The sequence below is a fragment of the Dermacentor albipictus genome, chromosome 2, assembly GCF_038994185.2.
Source record: "Dermacentor albipictus isolate Rhodes 1998 colony chromosome 2, USDA_Dalb.pri_finalv2, whole genome shotgun sequence".
In the NCBI taxonomy this organism is placed as follows: domain Eukaryota; kingdom Metazoa; phylum Arthropoda; class Arachnida; order Ixodida; family Ixodidae; genus Dermacentor; species Dermacentor albipictus.
In genome coordinates, this window is record NC_091822.1 from 205,305,384 (window position 1) to 205,329,620 (window position 24,237).

The 24,237-nt window shown below is 49.4% G+C and overlaps 1 protein-coding gene and 1 pseudogene across 5 annotated transcripts in view; both read left to right on the forward strand.

Annotated features, from left to right (window-relative positions):
* Positions 1-24,237, forward strand: part of LOC135903397 (RNA-binding protein Musashi homolog Rbp6-like) — a 1,054,134-nt gene that overhangs the window by 395,185 nt on the left and 634,712 nt on the right. The window lies entirely within an intron of this gene.
* LOC135903455 (U2 spliceosomal RNA) lies at positions 6,171-6,349 on the forward strand (annotated as a pseudogene).

A 24,237-nucleotide genomic window follows, 5' to 3' on the forward strand; every position in this document is an offset into this window, starting at 1 on the left:
CGTTCCACATTGTCGAAAGCCTTGGTGAGATTGAGTGCTAGTATGGCTCTCGTGCGTTTGCCATGCCGGGGATGCAAAACTTCTTCAGAGAGCTGAAGCATGATGCCTTGCGTGGATAGATGCCCGTGAAAGCCAATCATTATGTGAGGGAAGAGATTACGTGTTTGCATATGCTGTTGGAGTTTTTCTAGTATGACATGCACAAAGAGCTTCTATTGCCATGTGCATTTCTAGCTAGTATTACTGTCATGCAAAAAATAGACGACATCCGCATTGAGAGCAATGTATTCCAAGAAAACGCTCTCTCCCTTTTTGCACTTAATGGCTATGCTCCTGCAATGTCACATTTAGGCATCTCTGCCCGTCTGTCCCACATAACGCTGCCCGCAGGAAAAATGCATGCTATACACAACACTTATTGAGCAAGCAGCGAATTTCTTTCTGTGTGTAGAATTGAACAAGTTTGATTGTCTGCTCACAGGGCTAGTTCTAGTGGGCAACTGGGAAAACTTCTGGAGAGTGGGAAAGACGGCAGAAACCCCGCCCTTTGGACTGTCTTGTTCATGTTGCGCGTGTCGGCGGGATTGCCGCTATCTTTCTGCGAACAGCTGCTCGCGTATCAGGACGGAAGTCACCATTTGACGACTTCTCACGCAGCGTGTCTGAAACAGAAACGACGAGATGGCGCAGATAGCGAGCTGCCTTCAATCGAGCAACCTGCGAGCTGAAGCTTAAGTGGTGACGTGATTTAATCAAAGCGTTGTTCAAACAAGCCTGAACAATGCCGCGCTTGATCAATTTAGTGTGGGCTGACGCAAAATGCGATACAGTTTTTTTTTAGCGCGACACTCGTACTTCCGGCGGACATGTTGGAAGTATGCGGCTGTCCTTCTTGGGCGGCGTCTGGAGCAGCGAAGGACTTTTTGCGTGCCCTGCGTTTCACGGGAATCCCCGGTATTTTCTCGTCACTGCTGCTTATTCGTTGGGTTGCAGGTGGGACCGGTGACGTGGAGGCATCGACCCTGTTTGCGCTGAGGCAGGGTTGCTCTGCGAACACAAGCGCGCCAGCTTTCGCTTTTTACACGACACATAGCGATGTACTTAATGTCGCAAAGACGCCGCAGCGGGTGGTGCGTGTGTGAAGCGCGCCTCTGTGTTTACTATACTGAGTACCCGTAAATTGGTCCGCAAGTTGCCGTTTTTTGTGCTCAGCACGCTGCCATACGATGTCCAGAGCTCAGTCTTTTCTGCATGCCTGACGTAACGGGGTCGGCCTGAATTTGATTGCTCTTGGGTAGCAGTGGTGCTTCTCTATCTCCCTCCCTTCTAACGACCTTGACCGGTCAGCCATGCTCTTTGTCGGCATGACAATACGCGGGCTGGACGAAGCTCTGCGTTGACTGGCGCTGTTCTCTCAACACCGTATCGCGAAGAGAGTATACCGCGTGCCCCTTTTCTTTCTGCGAATGTTGTGGCCTCTTCTATGAAGGGGAAGCCTTCGTGCGGAAGTGACCGCAACGGCGCCTCGGGCATGTGCTCCCGCCCGCTCGACGCCCGGGCGGCAGCAGTCACTACGTGCACGTGTCGCGCCCTCTTCCGGCGCTCGGCTGTATCGAGCGTCAAAGATTCATTAGTTATGGGCGAATTGATTTTGTATGCGGAGTGTTTTCACGACCATTTTAGGCCACTTCAACTATGGCCCTTATTGGATGCTGTCGGCCTGCCTCATTGGTCGAAATAACCCATTGGTGAAGAAGCCTGCGCCACCCGCCGGTCCGCGGGTCCCTTGAATGCTGGAGAAACTAAATTGCGGAATACTCTGAGTGGGTTTTGAGGAGAGCAAGCAGACAGCAGCACACGGCGCAACTTCACTACGGGAGACCAGGCCGGTCAGGCAGGCCGTCGACGGCGGGTATGACATCTTTTTGTATGTAGATATGTGTACAGTGCAAACGTAAAGTAAGTTCCAAGTTAATAAACCTAGTTATTCAAATGATACCTCTCATCGTCTTCTTAACTGCGTCACTGGACTTGCCCCTGGCGGAGCTCATCCCCCCCGTATTGTCGTCTCCCTGGTGAGCTGATGCGTCAGAACACTCACAGCTGCGCCACAACCGGCAGCCTACGCACACGAGCAAAATGAGAAGTGGAGGCGTGCAGTCGGCTGGCGATGACGTCGTTGCAGCGTGTGACATGGAGCGGCTCCATTCGGGCCAGGGATGCCCGACGAGCCGCCGATCGATCCGGCCTTCTTCTGCGACCGGGCTCGGTTTGGCACAAATTAACTGCGCTACGGCAAGCGGTCGATGTCGGTTTTCAACCGGATTACAGTAAGAAAAAAAGAACGGCAGCGTATCCTGTTTGTGGGTCTTCGTGCGAGGAAGGGTGCTTCGATCTCGCCTGAACTCGTCCGCCGTTCAAAATATTTCGGGCGCTGTGCGCTCTATCTTGGCGCAGCCCATCTTTCATTTTCTCTTTAATGAACTCTGTCTCGTTAGGTCGTTCGACTGCCGAGGAATTCCTTTTTCATAGGACGGCAAGGGCCACATGTGGTTTAATTTTGGATATCCGATGTCCCCTACTTTTGTTCCCAGATCGATGGTTCTGCAAAGATCCTTTGATCAAAGCCTTTCACGAATCAATGCACAACGGCGTCCGTGCCGCTACAGAAAAATTTCATCCATTCCTTTGTTTCTGCACGGTAAGATGCTGCGGAAGGTTGACACGGCGCGTGCGTCTCACAAGTCTTTCTAAGATCGATACAGGAAAAGGCAAACCACAAGCGCGGACTGCCCCTTTCGATAGCGATAAGAGGCTGAAGAGCTACTGGCACAACCACGTGCAAAAAGAAAAAAAAGAAATTTGAGTTTGCCTGTCAAAGTCAACTGCCACCTCGAGGGGTGAGAAATATTCCTAGTTTCGAATGGCGACTGAATATTTCACACTAACTATTCGTATTCGTATTCTAAGAGGAACCACTCGCTGTATTCGAATATTATTAAAGTGCCAAATTTTTCGCTACAACCGACTGTTCAATATGGTTACTGTTCTCCGTTTGCTAAACAAAATATTGCACTTTATCAGAGGCGAAACGACAAAAATTTTCGAAGAAATGCAAAAAGAAAGGTAATCCAAGCCTTGTTTTGGGTCATACAACGGAAGCCTACATGACAACTTACGACAGTCACTTGTATTCAGTGACATAGTGTTTTTGACTATCTAATCATGAATGATATTTTAGAGCTGAGCTCTTAAGCACCCGTTCTTGCGTTGAGCTTCGGCGTCCTTGGCGTAACCGAGCGAACGAGTACAGCGAAGGATGAAAGAGCGACCGCCGAGCGCAGCGGGGGATGAAAGACGGCGAGAGCGGAGAGAGCGTGAGGAGGAAAGCGGAGGAGGAGGGTACGGCGAAAGCGTGAAAAGCCGCGTAAGATGGCCTCTGCGGCGACGGCCGCTACGAGACGGCGCCAGAGTAGCGCGCCTCGTCTGCAGCGACCACTTTCACCGATACTATTGGCCTCGAGCTCCACCACTGGAAAAGCTGGCGCCACCGTCGGCGTGACGTGCTAGGAGGGATCACGTGGACATAGCGGCCGCGTCGGCTGCTTCGGGCGCGCCGAAGCGAGCTGAAAACGAGGTTAAATTCCCTCGTACGCTGCGGTTTTCATTTAGTGGCGAAATTTACCCGCTTCGAGTGTCTCCTTTACAACGCTCGAAAGCACTACTACAGGTAGTGGCTGCCTTTGAAGGCGCGCGACATGGTAGGCTAGTTCTCGGTGCCGCAGGGCCGGACGCACATAACGGAGGCCGGTGTCAGCCTTATTCACACGTAGCCGCAGGACAAGAAGCTACGTGAAGCTTGGCTCGCGAAACATAAAACCGGCAAACAGTCATCGGCTACAACTCGGGTATGCAGCAAGCACAGACGCGAGGAAGATTTCTGCTACGGCGCCCGGTCTGCGATGTTCTGAAAACACGCACTGAGACGCATGCCCGAGTCCGCTGCCCGACTAATGTCATGACGGTTCGGTCTATGAACTTGTCGATACTATAGATACTGGCAAGTTCAGTGGAGTGGAAAGGCAGCGGTAAGAAGCACATTTAAAGAAAGCATGGCATATGGTCATGTTTATGTTATGAATTAATGCACTGGATTACAAAAAAAGGAGCAGCGGGAAATTGCACGCTGAGAACGCCGATAAACATACAGTGCGACACAACTCGAGAAATAGTATCGAAAGGTCAAAGAATTTAGAAAAAAAAAAGATTGAATCGTCGCGACGGCACATCACAGTCCCCGTAGGCGTCGAAGTCTCTACAATGAAATTATTTTTGAACAGCTCTGATAGCGCCCACGCAACAATGGTTGCTTGTATACTGTCAAATGCTCATATTCTGCGGTCTCAAGCTCATGGCACGGTGCGAAAACGCGCGCGCGGAGAAAGCGAAACAGTGCGCGGACAAGCATGCAGACGCGCAGTCGGTCGCTGCGAATCTGCGCGATCGCTGCATTGAGGCTTCGTTCTGTTACGCTCCATTTAGTAATACAAACACTATAAGAACATATTTCACATGGTTTGCTCTCAGCGTTTACCTACCTTTCACGCAAGAAGCCGGTTCGGGAGACTCCATCGCGGCGACCGCGCGCAGTGGCGTTCACTGTACGTATTCGGTAAAGAGATAGCGTCTGTAAACGATTGTGTGCTTTCAGTTTGCCCAAGGTTATTATTTAGACAGTAAGAAACTTCTCTTGTTTCAAAAGTACTTACAGAAATGTCCGGAAGAGCTCGCGCGTGGTGTTTTCAGTGAGCGCTGACAGCAAAACCTATGAGGAGCGCGCCACGTGATCCCTCATACTACGCCAGCGAGGCGCTTCCGATAGAGGGCGACTCCGTAACTCCTCGCCGCCAATATATGGAAACAAAGCGCTGCACGAGCCGAGATCTCTCTGCGGCGTCTGCTGTGAATCGCGCCCACGCGTCAACCACACGCTGCCTCTCGCGATCTTCCGATTAGCGAGGCAGTCATGCTTTTTATTTCCGGCTCTCCCCTTTTCACCTCGTGTACAGTGGTGAAATCATGATGATGATGATGACACTTCGCTTTGTTTGCAACATGCCGCACGAGAGAGATTGTCATCGCGAGCCAGTGTATCGCGGAATAAAACCACGCATAAAGCTGCGTTCAAATTTCGCATGAGGGAGTATTGCAATGGTCGGTGAATTTTTTACGCTACAACCAATGATGCTTCCTTTGCAACGGGACTTTTTACGTGTGTCCACGGTACGCAAGTACAAGAACCTTTTTTTTTTCTCAATGTGTCATCTCTTATCAGCAACCAGGCATTTGGTGTCTTTGGCGAGCAAGTCGTACAGCAGCCAATCATTCCTGTAAAGCTTGCTTACATCACAATCATCACCAGCCTATTTTATGTCCACTGCAGGACGAACGCCTCTCCCGGCGATCTGCGCCAACCGATTCCGACTAGCACCCGCAAATTTCCTCATTTCGTGCCACCACCTAGTCTTTACCGTCCTCTACTGCGTTTCCCTTATCTTGGTACCCATTTGTCACCCTAATGGTCCAACGGTTATCTAAGAGGCGCATTACACGACCTGCTGTCCATTGTCCATTGCCGTGCGTCAAACGCCGTATGCACAGAAATGGAAGGCGAGGCGCGACTAGTCGCTCCTCCACGATGTAAAGCCTCGGAAAGTGATGAGGCACCCGGGGCTATACATACGCGTGTATTGCTGCGAACGGCAGCACGACGCGCTTTTACTAACGAATCCTGGCACGTATAGAACAGACGCGCACCTCACCGCACTCCGAGGGCACACACTGCTTCGCCGTAGCCAAGGCGATCGTGCGTTGGTCGACGACCCGCAGTGCAGTCATGGTTGTGAGGTCACATGAAAACCACAAGCGGTCACACAAAACACAGGCCACGCAAAACTGGTTCTCTCTGAAACTTGGCCGTTCCTCCGGTGAAACGTTCCACGTTTGCGGGATCGGGGCCACATGGACGGTTGGCATTTCTTTCCGCCTTGCCGTCCTGGCGGGCAAGACGCTAACGGGACCGCCACCACGGGAAAGCGGAAGGAAATGAAATGGGAAACGCAAGCGCTTGGAACGCCGACAAAGATAGCGCCGGCGATGCGAGCGCAGACATGGCCGATGCGGGTGAAAGCGTAGTATCTGTTACTATCAGCTTAATATCTGATACGGGCTGTATTTGGACCTAAGGTTGTAAGCTTAATTTTGCAAATTGGCGGATTGTTTAGAGCTCGCTTCACCTCCGCCGCGGGTCGGCCCGGTTTGCACTATCTTCGTGATGGACCCACATTTGGGGACTACACGGCTCGATAGAGGCACGCAATTTTTTCCAGAACCTAACCATCTGCAGCTTCGCTGTAAAAGAAGTGTGCGGAAACCGTCGACGATGATTCCCAACGTAAGCAGGCCGGCAATAGACAAGAGGTGCAGGTTAAGACAATTCTACTATTACACCTCAATCACTACGTCATCGTAAGCGAATAGCACGAACGAAGGAACGATACGAGCGAGTTTAGGAACGTTTTCCTTGCTTAGTTCGACCATTGACCAACCACGAAAACGGCCAAAAGAGCCAAAGAAAGCTATTCGCACAAAAAATCACCGTCTGCTAAAGTGCCAGTCTTGTGCAGTCCGATTGCTCCCGGGAAGCAGTCGCCGGGTTTCAGTCGTTCCAGGCAGCTCTGGCCAAGAGCACGACACAGATGGAGGCCGCTTGCCGGGTAAATTCTTCGGGGTTTCCGGTCAGCAAGTGGGCTACTGGCCGAAGCAAGTAAACACCGAACGCTCTTCCTGCTAGAAAAAAAAAAGAAGCAAGCGCGGAGCTAACCGACAAGTCAAGCACGTCGAGCCGAAACTCAAACAAAGGTGGTGAGTAAAGTTATATTTATTTCAGATACTGTCAATCCCAGCGGGATTTTTACAGGTTGGGCATATATTATACACTCACAAATAGCGATAAAAACAGGTTTACATGATTTCAACAATATTTGCAATCGACACGAGCAGATATACACATATGGTAGGAAATAAAACAAGGGTACATTTCATTTGGCAAAAGGGGGTGACATTACATAGGCAAATACAATGCTCATACAGATTTCATTTTATACAATGACTTGAGTGGTGTTATTTCCAGCTAACATAATCTAATTATTGCACAAGAGCTCTTCAAGGGTTATAAATTTCGGCAACGACGTATTAGTCCTTATGAAGGGGTCCAGGCTATTCCATTCTCTTATTGCAAGAGGAAAGAACGAATATCTGAAACAGTCAGTGCGAAATGCATATTCTTTAAGTGTTAATGAATGCTTATGGCGGGAAGGTCTGGTGTCAGCTAGGGATATATACAACGAACTATTTATTCGTAATGCGTTGTGTATCAATTGGAACAATAATTTTAGTCTTGCTAGCTTGGCGCGGTTTCGCAGAGTAGGAATACCGGCTTGTTTTAGCAGTTGAGTAGGTGAGTCGCTATTCTTGTATTTGTTAAAGATGAATCTAATTGCCTTTCGCTGCACTCCTTCTAGTTTGTTAATAAGCTGTTGTGTATAAGGAAACCAAATTGTGTTACCATATTCGAGAACTGGGCGAATAAATGCGTTGTATGATAGCAGTTTAATTTCCGGTGGCGCAGCTCGAAGTCTTCTTCTGAGGAAGAATAGCCGTTTTAAAGCAGATGGTATGATACTGTTAATATGAGATTCCCATCTTAGGTCATGTGAAATGATCAAGCCAAGATATTTAAGCTCATAAACTCGGGTGAGTGGTATATTATTGATAGTGTATTCGAAGTCCGACCTATGTTTTTTGCGGGTTATAGATAAAAAGGCAGTTTTTTTAATGTTCAGCTCCATCTGCCACTTTTTACACCACTTCACTACATCGTGAAGGGCGCTGTTTAAATCAACATGGTCATTCATAGAGTTAATTTCATTATAAAGAATGCAGTCGTCGGCAAAAAGCTTCATTTTAACGCGGATGTTAGAGGGCAAATCATTAATAAAAATAAGGAATAAAGTGGGAGCAAGGACGCACCCTTGAGGCACCCCTGATGTAACTGGTACAATGGAAGAAATTTCATTGTTAACAAGAACATACTGAAAGCGGTCGGTTAGGTAATCTTCAATCCAATTGACAATAGAACCATCGCCTAAAGTTGTTTTCAGTTTGCTGATTAGTTTTCGATGGGTTACTCTATCAAACGCCTTCGAAAAATCTAATGCTATTAAGTCAACTTGTTTTTGATTATCAATGCTTTGGGATAAGTCATGTGTTACTTCAAGTAATTGGGTTATTGTTGAAAGTCCCCGCCGGAAGCCATGCTGGATAGGCGATAATATTTCTGCTTGCTCTAGATAGCTCGTGATATGTTTTAATATGATATGCTCTAATAATTTCCCTACAGTGGACGTTAGCGATATTGGTCTGTAATTACCAACATCACTTTTGCTTCCTGCTTTATGAACGGGGATTACTTTTGCTATTTTCCATTCCTTTGCAAGGCTACATGTTGATAAGGATTTGCTAAATATTAGGTGTAGATATTTCGCGTTGACTTCGGCATATCTTTGAAGAAAAGTGTTGGGAATATTGTCCGGGCCGTTTCCTTTTTCTGTGTCTATTGATAGTAATAAGTTCAGGACTCCTGACTCAGTTATCGTTGGCATGCCTAGCGGTCTCTGGTTGTAGTGATTCACCTCCGGAATGCGACCATCGTCGGCAGTGAACACAGACTGGAAGTATGTGTTTAATGAATTTGCAAAACTTAAATTTTGTTCCTGAGAATTGAGAGTGTTGCTTTGTTTTTTGGGGCTAAGATACTTCCAAAACTTTCCAGGGGAATGTTTTAAAAAGTTAGGAAGCGTAACTGAAAAGAAATGTGCTTTCGCTGTACTAATCTTTGCTTTCATTTCATTAACAGCACACGTGAGTTTACGTTTATGTTGAGGGCCTTTTTTTGTTTTGAGCAATTGTCTTAGTCGCTTCACTTTGCGCTTCGCATGAATGACATCACGTGTTATCCATGGGTTATTTCTATTAATTTGTTTGGTTATTATTTGAATATAGTTATTGATGCAGTGGGATACAATGGCTTTAAATCTTTCCCATATTTTGTCTATATCAGTGTCTGAAGAATTAGCGAGTTCTTCAAATGACTGATACTCCAAAATTAAGTAATTAACTATGCTTGAGTCGTCAGCTTTTACAAAGTCTGGATAACTAGTTTGGGAAATAGAAAGATTTGTTGCGGCCCGAATGGGAGTGGTGCATAATGTTAATTTGTGATCTGATATTCCATCTAGCACTGCTAAGTTAGTTTTATTGATCGAAAAGTGGTTGCTCAGAAAGATGAGGTCAAGAATGTTGGATGCATTGCCTTGAACACGTGTGGGCTCGTTGACAACTTGTGACAAGTCAAAACTAAGCATAATATCAAAAACAATTTCTGAACAAGGAGAGCGATAACTCATGCTTGGCCAGTCGATATCAGGAAGGTTGAAATCCCCGATAAGGATCAGCCGAGATTTTGGTACATGAAGTTCCATATACTGATATAATGCTGTCACTGCGCGTTCATCAGTCGAAGGGCTACGGTATATACAACCGACATTGATAGTCGTTGCACCAAAGCTAAGTTTGCAAAAAAGTGCTTCAGCATTTTCTACTTCTGGTAAGATAGTGAAAGGAATTTTTTTATTTATTAGTAAAGCAACTCCTCCCCCTCGTGTTAATCTGTCTTTGCGCAAAATCACATAGTCGGGTTGGGCTATTTCTTTGTCCTGTATGTCATCTGTAAGCCACGTTTCTGTAATCGCCATAAAGTCGGGCTCTAGGCTGATAAGAAGAGACTCTAGTGCGTCAAGCTTATTCAAGATACTACGCGCATTTACGTTTGCAAAGGTTATTTGTTCCGTTTTTGGGGCGGTCGGGGGCGTAGGTGTGGTCCAATTCCTTCCTGGTTTTTTTGGCCTTTACTCGCATTTTTCTGTGCCATTACAGGTACCCGGCAGTTCTTTTCTTCATCCCACTGGAACAATTCTCCGTTGATTCGGACTTTATCGTAAACGAACGCCACCTTTGCACCGGAATCCTTCATTGATTTTACACTAACCCACAGTTTTTTCCTTATGTCGCGTACTCGGACAGAGAAATCTTCACTGATCGCGTATTCAGTATTTTTAAGTTTGCGACAGTTTTTTAGCACAAGAGTCTTGTCACGGAAGTCAAGAAGTTTAAGTATTACAGGCCTGGTTTTCTCGCGTGAAGGTTTTCCTAACCTATGAATGCGTTCAATGGCGACAGGTTGAATTTGAAGAATGCTCTTGGCAATGTTTTCATTAAAAGTTTGTTCAAGGGATTCGTTGTCTTCTTCATCTTCAGGAATTCCATAAACTAAAAGATTACACCGTCTCGAGCGATTTTCCAAATCATCCAGTTTTAGTTCAAGCGAGGAAACAACCTTCTGCAGGTTGGTGACCTGGTTTATGCAGTCAATCATTTTTTTGTCAAGGGCAGCCATGTTTTCCAGTTTCGTTTCAATTGATGTTAGTCGATCCTCTTTAATGCTTTTTATGTCTCCGGCAATCGCCTGGAGCTGTCTGGAGATCTGTTCAAGGTCTGGGCCGGGGTTTGTTTCGACGTCTCCAGCCAGTAGCAGTAATTCCGCCGCGTGCATTGCCAAATCACACAGTATAGGACACAGCAGCCTTGGGCACGGCAGCATAACAAGGAACGGATCATTTGAGCGAATACATTTGCCGTAACGCCTTACCTGCACAAGATAGACGAAAGGATTAAGAATCCGCATCGTGCTGTTGCTGCCGTGCCCAGTGAAGTGCGTGCCGGTCCAGTCCCGCTTTAAGTAGTACCGAAGCGCCACCTGGGCCAAGCTGGGAGTCCCGTCAATGTGTGGCGTCCCTGTCGACTTCCGGTGGAAGACGAAGGTTTCGTTGACCGCTGTCGTCGCAAGGCGGAAGGAGCCGGAGTGGTTGTCCAGCCGAACTATCATGCCCTGCGTCATGGGGCCAGAGCCGTCCCGTGTCGCCGGTATCACCAGGGAAGTAGAAATCAGCTGCACAAGATAGACGAAAGGATTAAGAATCCGCATCGTGCTGTTGCTGCCGTGCCCAGTGAAGTGCGTGCCGGTCCAGTCCCGCTTTAAGTAGCACCGAAGCGCCACCTGGTCCAAGCTGGGAGTCCCGTCAATGTGTGGCGTCCCTGTCGACTTCCGGTGGAAGACGAAGGTTTCGTTGACCGCTGTCGTCGCAGGGCGGAAGGAGCCGGAGTGGTTGTCCAGCCGCACTATCATGCCCTGCGTCATGGGGCCAGAGCCGTCCCGTGTCGCCGGTATCACCAGGGAAGTAGAAATCAGCTGCACAAGATAGACGAAAGGATTAAGAATCCGCATCGTGCTGTTGCTGCCGTGCCCAGTGAAGTGCGTGCCGGTCCAGTCCCGCTTTAAGTAGCACCGAAGCGCCACCTGGTCCAAGCTGGGAGTCCCGTCAATGTGTGGCGTCCCTGTCGACTTCCGGTGGAAGACGAAGGTTTCGTTGACCGCTGTCGTCGCAAGGCGGAAGGAGCCGGAGTGGTTGTCCAGCCGCACTATCATGCCCTGCGTCATGGGGCCAGAGCCGTCCCGTGTCGCCGTTATCAGCAGGGAAGTAGAAATCAGCTGCACAAGATAGACGAAAGGATTAAGAATCCGCATCGTGCTGTTGCTGCCGTGCCCATGCAGAAATTAAACCGTTTGGGTCGGCGCGCCACGTAAAAAGAGCACCAAATTGTATTCTGCAGGTTTGTGCCGCGTTCACAGAGCGTCACTGAATGCTCTAATCTGAGCGGACCTATTCCCAGCCTGACAGAATCAACGATGCCAGTGGGCGCCTGCGCGTGTCGGGGGGGGGGGAAGCGACGTTGACTAAGTGCGCGAAATCATCCGTGGGAAAGCAAGCACTGTTGCTCGATCAAATACGTTTGATTTATAAGCTACATAACCATCGCTGCTGTTGCAGCTAGGGTGGCGTTGAGGGCATAGAACCCACCAATCCCAGCGAATACGACATCAAGTTGTAGAAAATGAAGGAAAAAGGGCTCATTTAGCTTAGTTACACTGCTGCAGTACGGAAGCCCAGTCCATGCAGGAGCAAGTTAAATATCTCAGTTCACATCAGGGCCCTGTGTCCTCAATTTCGAAAAGTTCCTGCTTTTAATCCCGTCGTCTTCCCTAGGTAAGTCGACTAGGGAATCGCAAGAATGTCCAGCAGCGAATCACCATCGTCGACTCCGTTGTGACACCACGCCCATGCTATCCATAACCCGCGGTAACTCCGCCTCGAAGAAACTGGTTTGGAATCTATGGAAAGAAGTCATGAGAGAGAGAGAGAGAGAGAGAGAGAGAGAGAGAGAGATTCTTAGTTTGGGAAGGAAAAAAATGTGGTAAAGTGCAGCGCAGTAACTGTCTCTCAGATGAGGACACCCCAACCGCGCTCCACAAGAGGGAGCGGGAATTGAAAGCAGGATGAAAAATGGCTGTGGCTTAGCTAAGTTTAAGCCCAGGATGCGAAGCATACTAGCCTTTATTTTAGTTGTTGAACCACTGTTTAGCCTGGTAAACTGCTGTTGCTTGGCTATATTTGGTTCGGCTAGACGAAGAAACAACTCATGCGTTACTCTGCTTCGCCTTCAAGAGTGGAACGCGATAGCGTTCCCGTGATAGCGAACCCACCACATGCTCAAAAAATTGCTGAACAATTGTTTTGCTGTTTAGGTTCATATTTTCTGCGTACCATTTGTTTGTGTTAAGGTTGTTCGGAACCAGGAAATGCAACATTCGGGAGCCATACGTCGTGCGAAGTCGGGGTAGATGCCATTTCTTTTTGAGTCTGGTGCTTGTATGAGTGTGCGTTTGTGTCACCGATGAGAGTTGGATTATGAACTTAGCCCGAGGCAAGCTGAAGTTATTCAAGGCGCGAAGAATGGTAAATGACCCTAGATGATGAATGGGCGATATTCCATGTTTAATAAACAGTGGTCTGGTGTGAGCCAGGTAATCTGAGCCAGAAACTATGCGGATAGCTTTTTTTTTTGCAGAAGTAGTAGTTGGTTTAGATGCACGCGAGCCGCAGTTCCCCACACAAGATGGCAGTAGCTTATTTGAGAGTGAAATAATGAATGATATATTAATTTTTTAACTTTCACTGGAAACAAGTCGCGACCTCGTGAAAGAGCTCCTACAGATTTCGACAAGCTTAAAGAAAGATGACGGAAGTGATCAGCCCATTTAAGATGTTCGTCAAATATTGCGCCAAGAGATTTATATTTACTTACGATTTCGATAACGTAGTCTCCAATAAGCAGTGGGATTGATATGGTTACTTTCCGATTTATCGAACGAAAAATAACCGCCTTTGTTTTATTATGATTGATCTTTAAACTGTTTACATGTGACCAGTTATGGAGGCTTTCCAATATGACGTTTGCTTCAAAGAGGAGTTCATTCGATGAGTTTCCAGATAAAAATAAACTAGTGTCGTCGGCATATATTATAAATTCCGCCTTTTTGGAAATATGAACGAGATCGTTTATATATACACGTTAAAGAGGAACGGACCTAAGATACTGCCCTGCGGTACTCCGCATCTTATATACTCAAAACTGGAGCTACAACCATCAACACATACGGATTGCTGCCGTTTTTCAAGATATGACTTTATCAACTTAAGCGGCCTGCCTCTTATACCGTATGCACAAAATTTATCTATAAGAATGTTATGGTTAATGCAGTCAAATGCTTTGCTGAAATCGACAAAAATGCCTAATGTTAAAAGTTTATTGTCAATGTTTTGCAAAATTAGTTCTTTTTGTTTAAGTAGAGCAGATTCCGTAGATAAGCCTTGTCTAAAACCAAATTGGGAATCTGTAAAAAGGCGATTATCGTTAAAGTAAATTTCCAAACGCTTAAGCAAAATTTTTTCTTGTGGTTTCGAGGTTAAGGTTTCGCAGCTAAGGTTAAGCCCAGGATGCGAAGCACACTAGCCTTTATTTTCACGCGACAGCGTTAAGGAGCTCGTGTCGCAGAAAAGTCGGTATCGGCGTCTGTGGCGTTGGCTGTGAGCGATAAATCCCAGCAGGCACTTCATGAATAAAAAACAACTTGCAAGATGGGCTGGGTGGGAATCGAACCAGGGTCTCCAGAGTGTGAGACGGAGACGTTAGCACTGAGCCACGAGTTTTTTTTCTTCATTTAAACTGAGCCACGAGTTCGATGCTTGAAAGCGGTACAAAAGCGACTCTAGTGAAACGCGGTGTTGCCTTAGAAACGAGCTGTTTCTAAGGCCCGTATTCACAAACCAACCTTATACTTATCTTTTGCCTTCCTTACCTTTTCAGCGCCTTAACGCGTTTCATAAACAAACCTTATGTTTAAGTCGAACCTTTCCTTAACCTTACCGGCTCGGAAAAGGAGCGTTCCTTAAGGTAGCCCGGCAGCTACCTTAAGGCGCCACTTATTATGGCCGACCACGCAAGCAGCTTTTCGGAGCTAGTCGATTTTGTCGCCCTATTAAGGGAAGCCGATGTTCGCGAAGCCCTTCCTTATGTAAAGCTCATCCGGCGTGTACTCAGGGACCGTCAGAATGTCATGGAGATGTACAACGACGGCGAGTTTCTTGGCAGGTTCGGCTTTTCAAAACGAGTGGTGGTACACCTTCTCTCCATCCTGCCACTTGCTCCGAGCCCAGACGATCGCGGTTCGCCCGTGCCGCCACTTCTCTTTCAAGTTGTCCCAACACTTGCGTAGCTGATGCTCCGTGCGCGGGTGGACTCTGTTCTTACTGTTGAACTGCTGTTCTATCTGCTGCCATTTCTTTTTCTTCTCGCTCAGGGACACCGCATCAGTACGCTTGTTCTCCAGCACGTTGCTCTCTCTCGTCACCAAGTCAATCAAAATTCCCCGCTCCTCCTCCGTAAAGTTAATTTTCTTCCTCTCAGTGGCCATTCCCACAACAGATCTTACAATAAGCAAACGAACACTTCAAAACACAAATAAATGAAAAAATGAGGAAATAAATAAATAAATAAATACGCGCAATATTTACAGCGTCTAACGCAAGTTATAGCTAACACAGAAGAGAAAAAGTGAAGGAACTGCGCTCGAGCACCGCAAAATGGAAATGGAAAATGAAGCAGCGCAAATGGAAAAAAAAAAAGACGGCAACGCGTGTTGCCATGGCAACACGCGTTGGCCGTTCTTTTGCGCGTCTCTCATCTGCAGATGAGAGACGCGCAACAGCTAGAACTCGCTCTTTTCACATTGCTTTTTCACAACGCGTAATAATGCGCCATCCAATTTTTATATTTATTGTTGTCAGCGACAAAAATATGTTTCCTTTTTAATAACTGAGTGGTTTAAGGCCAAGAAAAGTTCATAGCCTCGCACCCATGCTCATCTCTTATGACGATAAGGCCGCCTTCGATAAGGACGCCTTTTCACGCAATAAGGGACGCTTCTGAATCATACCTTGGCCTTTTCTCAACCTTATACTTTCCTCATCCTTATAAAAGGGCGCCTTATAGCGTTAAGGTAAGGTTGGTTTGTGAATACGGGCCTAAGGCTCTGGCGTGCGTCGCTTGCTCAGGCGCACATTTCGTTGTCGCGCCGAACGCTGCGTTGCTCGACGCTCACCGCGTCCGATGCGGGTTGCGTAGTCGCTGCGCCGCAGCCCATTGTCTTACACCCCTTGGCGGGTCGACGGGAACGCTGTCGCGTTTCACTCTTGAAGGCGAAGCTTAAGCGTCCGCTTTGCAGCTGTTATGCCGTCATATGGCAGCTACGCGGCCGCGCGCGGCGCAGCAAGGAAGGGCGTGGTTGTGCGGCTAGTATGCTTCGCATAAAAGACGCGGCGGCGGCGGCCAAACGGCGTGCGCGGGCAAGTTGGTGGCCTTCGCTTATGTGGCGCGGTAATGCGCCTAGTCGTGATGAAGCAGTGCTTCTTGCGCGGCGAGGGCCGCTTCACACATTTGACGGACGTTGCCGTCAATGGCTGGGCACTGGACGAGTAGGGCACGGAGTGCAGCAGCGTGAGCGGCTATTAGTGCGTCTCTGGGGTCGCTGTTCGCAGCGGTTGGAGGGCCGCGTGACGGCTCAGCTGCGGCTGTCTGGGTGCGGCAGCCGCGCAGGGCGTCACTGTAAGATCGGCCCTGCGGGGAGCGAGCAGACGTGGACGGAGCGGCTTAACGCGGCTCGGTTGGTGCGGCGCCTGCTAGCTCAAGCGCTTTTTTACGTGAAAGGGGCCGCTGAGACGTTGACAGCAACACGGCCGCCTTTCTCTCGCGCTGCCACTCGGGGCAGCTCGGTTCGGTGGATGGGTGTCGGCCGCCGCAATTAATTGAAGTGGTCGGGGCAGACGAGCACGCACGGCGCGCAGCTGTTTGAAGAGCCGCACGTTTGTCGGCACGACGCTCCCGACGAAAGTAACGTTGACGCTCGCGCCACTTCGTGAACATGACAGCACCGCGACGGGGGCCTCAAGATTTTCTCGAATCGTGCGGGCGTCGAAAGAAGTGTCCACCCCATGGATGACACCCACACAGGAATTGTTGTGTAGTGCCTTGGGGCGCACCGCCACGCCGCCGATGTCGCACACATCGAGGAGGGGTGCCAAGTCGGCACCGCGCATCACGTCAGCAGCAGCCACATTCCGGCGGAAGTTCACGCGAACGCGTCTCACGCCTGGCACAGAGGAGAGCTGGGCAGCGATACCGTCCCGTGAGAGTGCGAGGAAAGTCGCTTTGCGCCCGATGGGACGGTAGAGGACCGTGACGGCGGTATCGCGAGCGACGCCGTCGTCAACGGGTGGGGTGTGCGGCTCGAAGTCGACGAGCCGTCGGTAACGGCGTCTCCTTCTTGCAGCTTGTCTTGGCTGCACCGCTGCCGGCTGGCAGGCTTGGGCGTCCTCGGCGGCCGCGAGCAGCAGCGGAGGGTTTCTCTGTGTGAGCTCCCCTGTTCCCTCAGCAGCAGGGGCAGGGGTGGGCGCTCTCGGCTGGCTCTCGTTGTACGTGGGGCCGTCAGCTGGTTTGTCGTCGTCGACGGGAGCAGCCACCGCCGCCGAGCGTGAGCCCCTCTCCGCCGCAGGGGGAGTGGGCTCGGTGTTGGCGAGCGGGGGCGACGAGCAGGCCGCCGGCGACGACAGTGATGGGGAGACCGGGCGGACAGGACTTGCCTCGGGCGAGGTGGTCGCGTCCGTGCGGGAGGACGTAGTGTCGGCACCAATCATGCTTGCGGTTGGCAAGAAGAAGGTGCAGGCACTCTCGTCGGTGTCGCCGGTCGACGGGCAGCTGGCACCGTCATCGGTGGAGACAGCCGACGTGGGGGCCTCTGATGTGGTGTCCGTTGAAGCGGACGGTGCGGCGTGGTGGCCGCTGGGAGCAGTCTTCGGCGCATCAAAGGGAAAAGCGCGGAAGGGAGTATCCAGGGCAAACGGGGCGCGCGTGGATGGCGTCGCACTCACTTGCGTAGGCGGGCATGACGGCGTGGAGCTCGTCGAGTCAGCCGACAGTGCATGTAGCGAACGTGCCTGCAGCCCGCGCTTCCATCGCAAGGCAGGAGGCGATCTGCCGGTGCGTGGTTGCCGTCCACGTGGTTGGTGCTGCAGGGCTCGTCGTTGCTCTGAGTCATCGTTGGAGTCAGCAACTGACTTCTTCGGCCTCTTCCGATGCTGCTTCTTCGGAGGGTCACCCATGAGATGGGGTCTCCGTGCGGTAGCGTGGCTCAGGATATCGTGCCAGCTGCCTTGCAAGCCCTGAAAAGGGCTGCGCTCATGAGCGCGGTCGAAGGCGGAGACGCGCGCGCGTGAGAGGTGGCGGGCGAGCCGTCGGAGCGAGGGGCGATGCGACCGCTCGCTTCGAGTGTCCGGGAACGTTAAGAAGTCATGACACCCGGTTCGTTCGTCATTGGCCACCCCGTTCTTTGCTCAGACTGCCAAGTGAAGGGTGGGCTGAGGGCGTTTTGGGGAACCGTGCAACCGCCGGTTTCCACGCTGTCTTGATGGTGGATAAGTGCCGAGGGATGGTTGCTGATTTGACTCGTCTATTTAACTGCGCCTGTCCATTCGTTGTTCTGGTTCCCTCCCGTTCATCCTTTTCTTCGGTTTCCAGGTAATGGTGGGATGAGCGCTTTTAGTCGTTGTCCACGCCGCGTTGACGTCCGGATAGGAGGTCCGGTGGATTGACACGTGGCAAACGTTCAATTAACACCCTTGGTGATGCTGAGACGTAACACTGCGCTGCGTACAGATAAGCCCGTTGGCTTACGCTCATCTCAATGTTTTCGCGGTCTTGCTCTGATTGCAGTAGCAGGAGCCATAGGGCTCTTTAACTGGATAACTAATCCTTGTATAAAAAAAGTGCGGGCTTCCAACCCTGTCTGGCTTTTGGGACACTCATTATGTTGCCTAATGTGGTCTCGATGCATAAGGCCGCGTTTCACTAGACGCCGTCTCGGACAGGTGACGAGCTATGTGCGAAGTCCGCACCCTCGTTTCCCTACTCGTAGTAGTCGCTAAAGAATGGGGAAATAATTTAGTGCGAATGTACTGACACCGGGAAAAATTGCCGTTGACGTAGCAGATTTCATACCAGATGATGACTCCGCTGGAGGGCTACTTGGGAACGTGTTTGCCTCAGCAGTTGGCACACCGCGCCGAGGACGCATGTGGCGACCTTCCGCCGGCGCGAGGGCCTTCGTCTAATGCCTCGCTTCGAAGAACGCTTTCAGTGGCATATTCCTGGGGTTTTCCGTGCGCGCACAGGCGCCTTCGCCGCTCAGTCGTCGTGTTTGCGCAATTCTTCCCCCTTGAAATGCGAGTAGTGGCACGGATATAATGAGCCCTTTGTTTGCGTTGGAGAGCACGCCATTCGTCAGGGCCTGACCCTTTTGTCTCGAGCGGTGCACCCTTCCTGTCTGTCCTCCGGGCCGGCGAATCCCGGAAGCCGAAGAAGCGACAAAAGAGTACATCACGCTGCACGCGCGCCTGCCGGATGGATGTGTGTCTTTGCTGTCCTGATTCCGGCGATAAATAACGAGCCAAAAAGCATTTGCGAAGAGGAGAACTCCTCGGTTGCGGCGACCGAGCTTGGCGTCGTCGTCGCGTCTGCAGCACGACTGGCGCCGTCGACCGGCCGCTCGAACGATTAGCGAGCGCTTCGATATTTCACGCGGGATCGATGCGACCAAAAGTGCGGACATAAATTCTCATAACTGTCGCCAGAAGGCCGTGTTCGGCCTCGTGGGCAAAGCGAACCGCTGCGTCCGAGCCGGCAAGCCGGGAATGAAACGAAAAATGTGCTCCAGGCGAAGGACATAAATCTACCGAACGGCAGCGGATTGTCTCGATTTCTCACCAAAGGCTTCGTTTCCCAGTCGGTGCACTTGCCGAGCATCCAACCGATAGGTAAACACGCTCGCCGCGGGACCTTCGCGCTCTTCGCGTGCGCGCCCTGCAAGAAATGCTCCATGCGAGGGAAGGACTGCGATCGCCGGACGAGCAAGAACATCGACGGATACGTTGGGGAGCCCCAGTAAATCTGGAAACGCAGTTACACGCAGTCACCGCACGCAGCTTTCGCCGAACACAAGCGCAGCACAACAAATGTTTGAAATATTTTGACGTTTCACGATGTTCAGGCAAACATTCAGCCAGTTCGGCGGAATTTGTCCACCCTTCATCGCGCGCCTTTGATTGCCGCACAGTTGCCAGGCAACTGTGCGGTGTCAGTTGTGGGTTGGCGTCACACTTACGATAAAAGGGTCCACTGTTTCGTGTCGGCACTGCGCTGAGCAGTGGAACTTGTGTGGCTGCGGTGGAACCGTACAACAGACTGTAAACGGAAATAACTCCGAGGTGGAAGCATACTGCTTGTCCTCTAGCGACCCCCCGGTTCGGAGTTTATTATGCTCCGTATGATCGGAGTAGAATTTTTACTCCGTACGAGCGGATTTTTTGCGTGGAATTATGGGAGTTTTCTTTCTGTCTTTTCTTTATTTTTTGCTTTGCAATTGACGGAGTTTTTTCGAGGTGCAACGGGAGTATAAAAAGAGGCATCGCGTGAGTTTGCGCGAACATGTTTACATGCAGAGGCTGCTGGTCAAATTTCGAAATATGCACACGAGACCGCGTGAAATTCGACGAAACAAGTCAATGAAAGCACATATATCATGACATACATAAACATTCCAGAAACGCCCCATCCAGAAATTTGAAAGACATCCCACGTACACGCGATACTCAAGAAGCAACGGTGCCAGTATATATAGCCACGATACTGTGTACCTCGAAACCGCCTAGGGAGAAGCTGTGCTGTTTTCAGAATTACGACTCACATGCCCGTTCATACGAGATCTGCCTCTTTGAAATTAACAGAATACCGTAATCAACACAAAACTGTTAATCCAAAATAGTGAGATAAAAAAGTTAATGGCGTTATTTTTCAAAATTATGATGCGATTCTGTGAGTGCTGAAGCGACTTCGCACACTGCCGGCGTTCGCGGCCAAAAAGTAGTGCGTTAGTTACAGTAAGCAAGAAAAATGTACGTGCATGTGCTGCATAGCAAAATTAAATTTTTGCGATATAGTGGTAACGTAGCAAGAAATTATTACATGTAAGCATGACCCGAAGCAGCCGACGTAACACCGAAAAATGCGCAGACATAGATTTTATGCACCGCACTGCTTGCTCTGCGTCCAAGCAATCTGTCTCGGTTGCGAAAAGGAGCTACATCGCTGATCTGTTAATCCCTCAACTCGGAGCCAGCAGGCATGCGTCTAAATCAGTGTCTCGGTTAGAGCGTACTGTTAATACAATATCGGAAGCAACAACGTGACCAAAACCTATATGCGCGATAACAATTCGATTCACATCGCTCAATAAGAAGCTTTATTTTCAGCACGCATACTTATGTCCTACCGTTTTTCTTCGGGCGAGGATATCCGTTCACAGATAAATAAAAACAGTTGCTTGCACTCCGGTCTTTCTCACTGGCAACACAGCACCGCAACGAACTTGGGTTACGCCATTCATGCGCGACTAGCACGGATGTCGTCGCTTGAACAGTGGCTGCTGTTGCCAATGCTACGCGGTCCTTTCAAACATTACACTGGACGTTGTCAGCATATACTCAAAAGGACCTAGAAGTCGCATTTCACGTACTGAAGAACACAAGACAGGGTGGCGCAGCACAAAAATACAGCCAGAACGTGAGCAGACATCACGAGCCAGTGAGCAGCTTCGAGGTACACCTAAGCCTTTTTCCGCACTTGAAAACGTGGCTCTTGCAATCATCGTTGTCAGCAAAGTGATCACAGCTAATCTACTTGAAGCTGAAATACAGTGAGCTTCAGGCATGCCTAGAACACTTTCCGGAAGGAGATACGGGAAACAAATTGACTAAACGCTGTCACGGAAGGACACTTCACAGACGTAAACGAACCGTTAGCCATGAGCACTGCCCGCTCCGCCGAACGCACCCGGTCGCTGGCGAGGCGCACAGCCTCATAGGAAGCGCCACGTGACCAACCTGTATCGGCGGAGGGGAGTTTTTTAAAACTCCGCCTGAGTTTCACGGTAGAACAAGATTTTTAAGCGGAGTAAAATCGCGTCATGTCGCCTTAATACTCCCGCAGCTAGCCAGCGGAGTGAAACGAGGGAATGGCGCTGTTTTGCTCCCATACATCGGAGTAAATATTTGAGGAGGGGAGGTTTTAGGGCACATCACCTCTTAAAACTCTCAGCTGGGTTTATTTTCGTTTACAGTGCACATCCGCGACCAAAGACAGTCTACCAGGCTGGACAACAGAGCGGTCGCAGAGGAGAGAGTACTCCACCGTCCACTTCACAGAATGCCATGACTGAACTTGACTTCTTAAGGACGACCGTGTTCGGACTGCCTTTGAATGAACGACAGCTTTTGTGGATGCGCGCGCATCACAACTCATGACTCTAGCAAATCCCTAGCGATTTACTGAATCGCCCATGCCTTCTCCTTTCCCGCTCTCTCTTGGCAAACATTAAAATTCTTAAACGCTAATAATCAAGGCATACAGCAAACAAGAAAGAAAAAGTTAATTATGCATACGTCATCAACCTAATATAACCATATTAAACACAAATGCCCGAAGTATCCTTAACAAAGTTGACCAATAAAACGTTCATTAGACCTGTACTAGAATATGCTAACATATTTTGGTTTCTTCAATCTGTGACTAACCTTTCGCGACTTGAACGAATACAGCGCAAAGCACTCAGGTTCATTCACAATGAGTATAAACAAACTGACTCTCCAATAGAACTAGCTGCAATCTCCGGGATTGAAACACTATATCAACAAGGGCAAATCACGCGTGACTGAAATTCCTCTATCAGCTACTTCATAACGCATTTAAGGTCGACTCATCAAAGTATGTTTCGCTGACCCACAAACGTGCATTAAGCAACCAGCACGCGTACAGGCTAACTGAGTGCTCTTTTTTCCCGCTAGTAACACGAGAATTGAACTGTCTGGACGCATACATTACTAAAGCTGACTCATTTCTAAATTTTTGTTCCCAACTAGACTACGCGTTTTAAACACCAGTGACGTGGTCATTCTGTCGGCTCTAAACAGTAGACATTATATTGTGATCATGCTTTCCATTTAACAGTGTGTTTAACCTGTATGTGCTTTTTGAATGTTGTTTGCACTGATTTCTTGTTTTCTTACCTTTTATTACTGTAGAATTGTTTTGGTAATTATAGTTTGTGCAGAGTTGCTGTGAAGAATTATACTATACCTGTCAAAACCTGAGAAACGTATCGCCCAACTGCTCAGGTCTCAACCAGAGACTGGCAGTATTCCAAATACGTAAAAAAACATCCTCAATAGCTGACCAAAGGGGACGGAGATAAGAACGCCGTTCTATTACGTATTTCACGGCCAAGTGATTGGAATTTTGTCCATTACGGTGCCTATATATCTCTCAGGAGCACGTTGCGCGTGTTAAAAACACAATCGTTTAGTGGATTAATCATTTCAATTTTTCAGTGAAATCGCGTCCTGTAGCTCATTCAGCGCAAACTAATGAGAAAACATGCGTCGCGTAAAAGATTTTTGGGCTTGTTTCACCGTTGCCGTGGAGGCGTTCGATACTCGGGCTTTACTCCTTAATGCAAAGTGTTGAAGGGCACGTGAGGCTACAATAACACGAATCTTTGCACAGCCAAGCACAGAGTGGACGGCAACTGCTTGGGTGCAGATGGGCCACGAGCGGCCGAGGGCCGCGACACGATGGCCACGTGGTCACCCTTCTGGGCCATCAACTCTTTCACGCGGGGCCCACAGCGTATCTCGGAGTTCCTTAACGCCCTCTTTCTACAGCGAAGCTGTCTATAGCTAGGATCTGGAATAAAATTTGTCCGAGATGTTGAAAAAAATACTCGGTGCCCTTCCACTCTGTGAAGAAGGAATAAAGAAATATTTTTATTGGTTTTTACGCGCCAAAACCACTTTCTTATTATGACGTACGCCGTAGTGGAGGACTGCGAAAATTTGTACCACCTCGGGTTCTTTAACGTGCGCCTATAATCTAAGTGCACGGGTTTTTTGGCATTCCGCTCCCATTGGAAAGTGGCCGCCGTGGCCGGGATTCGATCCGCGACCTTGTGCTCAGCATCCTAACACCGTTGCCACTGCGCAACCACGGTGGGTTGAAGAAGGATGACCAGCGAAGCTGTTCTATGTGGGCCCTTTAATGGCGAACTGTACTTCCACCGCAGGTCAGCCCGGTATTGCACTATCTTCAGGATCGGCCACGCAGGAAGAATATTTAGGAGTTGAAACGCCCACGGGGGCTGACGGGAGTCACAAAACTATGCGACGATGGAGGCGCATGCAGTGGCGGCGCCTTGTGGCGTGTCATGCAAGCCGCAGCGAAAAAAAAAAGAAATAATGCAGATGCCCGGGTCGGGGAAGCTCGTGCGCCCTCTGTTCGGTGGCACCCGTGTCTTCCGCTCAAAGCAGACAACAAGGACGTTCGCTTCAGCGGGCACGCCGCAACGTAGTATTTGTGCGTTAAGGCAAACAGGAACACTTCTTGTCAGAGGGCCGTAATACTAAGAGCGCTGATACGCGCAAATGCCCTTCGGAATTT